We start from the raw sequence: 2,902 nt of genomic DNA on the forward strand, positions 1-2,902 counted from the left end.
AGAAGAAAGCATCTGACTAAGGGAAAGTTTGTGAATAAGAGGGAATTTTCTGAGAAGGCACCAAATGAGCCACGAAGAACTGAAGTCATGAAGCGTGAGGAAGGTTCATGTATTTCACAGAATCCTTAAGGGGAAACTAATGAGAGATTTGAGAGATTTTAAGAATAAAATAAAAATATTTGATAGCATAATTGATCTAGAAGAAAAATTAATTAATGGTCTTAGAAAAGGATCTCGTCTACAGCCATGCCACCCTGAACAAGCCCAATCCCGTCTGATCTTGGAAGCTAAGCAGGGTCGGGCCTGGTTAGTACTTGGATAAAAGACCACCTAGGAAGACCAGGTGCTGTAGGCAGAAAAAATAAAAAATAAAAAATAAAAAATAAGGGATTGTAAGTTAACAAGGTCCTTGCAATCTGTGAAGTCAACCAAGGGTTGCCTCGCCTAAAAAAAAAAAAAAAGAAGAAAAGGATCTCTAATGTTTAGTTACATATTCCATGTCATCATTTGCATAACAATATCATAATATGCTTTAATTTTTCTCATTTTCCAATATACAAAGATATTATATTAAAAAGGTATATTTATAAATTGTTTAGAGCACAGAATTCATTTTCATGAACAATCGATTTTCTAAATGGACTGGAATCTTAGACTAGCCCACAAAATTTGTTTCATCCATAGTGTAGAAGAAATAACATTAATTTACAGTCAGAGATTGGAGAAAATATTATTTTATATCTTAAAATAGAAAAAAATTGACCAACAATTACCATTTTTTCAATTTTAAAGCTTAGGATAAAAATGGTATAATTAGAAGATCGAGATGTAGATATAGAGGTTCATGTAGATTCAAGAGAAATTGTGGCTATACTTAAAAGGAATAGGATTTATTGCACTACACGATTTCACTTTATAATATACAAGTTTTTCCTTCTTTTTGTCAATATAGATTAGTGGTAGATAGTCTTCCATTTATTAATGTGATTAAAGTCCTGTTTGATTTAAATATAGAATAAATAACAGAAAAGAGGAAGAGCAAAAGATAAAGTGGATTGATTTTTCTGAGATAATTTGGACAAGAGCTAAGGCAAAAGAAAGCACCTGATTAAGGGAAAGTTTGTGAATAAGAGGGAATTTCTGAAGTGGCACCAAATGAGCCATAAAGTACTGAAGTCATGAAGGGTGTGGAGGATTCATGTATTGCACAGAACCCCTAAGGGAAAATAAGAACTTCTGATAAAGGGATATTGGATCACTCAGATCCCCATGTTACCAGTCCAGTAGGCGCAGGGTAGAGTGGTGGCAGGGAGGGATCCTGAGCAGATGGCAGTTTCTTTATTTCAAGGTGTTGGCAATTTGGGTGTTTACAATCTTGGAAGTTCTTGCACTTTAAAATTGTAGCTCTAACATACTCTGGGGTTAGCTAGTTTTATAAATGTACAGAAATGATTCAAAATTGTATTTTAAGTGTGAAGTACTGAGCCTGGGCCCAGATGCATAATTAATTAACATTAGTTTTATTATTTGTTGTCATTTATTACAATATTAGTGGAAATTCTTCATATTCATGTTTATTATTGCTAACATTGTCTTCTAAATCAAGAATTACATACATTTAAAACAAAATGCAGTATGTTACTCCTTAGTCCTTCTACCTCGGTCCCATTCGGGAGGGACCTCATTCCCTCACATGCTGCATCCTCCAGGCCAGCTGATTCTCTTTGTCCTTCTGTCCTGTGAATCACTCTGAGTTCTCTTCTATCCCTCCCTCAAAATGAACATCCGCCCTTTATGTTTTGTACTTTTCTTCTCCTCTCTTTACTACCTAACAGCTAGAAACTATGTCCTCGTTCATTATCTTCACCTTATTACTACTAATGTACAATCTCAGCTGTTCAGCATTGAGCTCTATTTATTCAACTTAACCAAAACTGCTATTATTGAAAGAACAAAGATATCCTTTGTGCAGATTTTCGCAGTCTTCTCTGTACTTATTGTCTGGATTCCTTTGCAGTATAGCTTGTTGGCTGCAGTCTTCTTGGAACTCCTCCTCATTGTTTCTGATCCCTCCTCATCTCACAACTCAGACTGTTGAAATCTTACACTTTCAAACTCCATTTCAGATGCTTCCTTCTCCATGGGACCTTTCTTGATTTTCCCAGCTGTCCTCATATCATTTTGTCTTTGCCTCTGTTGGACAGCCTGCTTTTTTTCTTTGTATTTATAGTTTTTTGGATATTGTTAAGCTCTCTGCCCTGGATGCTAACAATGGGGTTCTTGAAAATAGGAAATTTTATATAACTGTGAAAACCATTCAGCAAGTAAAGTCCAATAAATGTTTGCTGGGGGCTTTTTAGATACAATCTATTGAAACTTTCCCATTGCTGCAATTATCAACAGTTGAATCATGATATCTATTTCTGAGGTTAAAATTTTTAAAAAGTGACACATTCTGCATATAATTCCCAGCATCATACTTATGCTAGTGACTATACTCCATTTTTGGGCAACACTCAAAATTTTATACATTTTTTTCAGTAAGTTTACTGACCCACCATCCAAAGTAGTTCTTACCTCAGCTTGTTTTTTATTCCCAAGATCCTCATTGTTTCAGCTCATTGATATGCTAGATTAAACCTAAGAGCACTGAATTGTGACACTTGCTCTATATTCTTTAGGTTCCTCCTCTCCTGGGGTACTTTTTCTGTGACTGCTTTTTAAGGCCACCAATCTGAAATGAAGTATTCACTTGATAGAGCTGTAGATGAGCTTAGTTTGAAAATATGCTGGTTGCCCTTGGGTCTAAGGTGTCCCTTTATAATGCACACCCACACAAACCTAGGTGCTCTTTGTAATTTACAAGCATTTGGGCTACGAAGTATTAGAAGGAAGTTTTACC

General features: G+C 35.4%; 1 protein-coding gene and 1 pseudogene across 1 annotated transcript in view; both read left to right on the forward strand.

Moving 5' to 3' along the window:
• Window positions 1–2,902, forward strand: part of MACROD2 (MACRO domain containing 2) — a 1,889,795-nt gene that overhangs the window by 672,417 nt on the left and 1,214,476 nt on the right. The window lies entirely within an intron of this gene.
• On the forward strand, window positions 237–355 carry LOC111746951 (annotated as a pseudogene).

This window comes from Pteropus vampyrus, unplaced genomic scaffold (assembly GCF_000151845.1).
Source record: "Pteropus vampyrus isolate Shadow unplaced genomic scaffold, Pvam_2.0 Scaffold7, whole genome shotgun sequence".
Taxonomy (NCBI): Eukaryota; Metazoa; Chordata; class Mammalia; order Chiroptera; family Pteropodidae; genus Pteropus; species Pteropus vampyrus.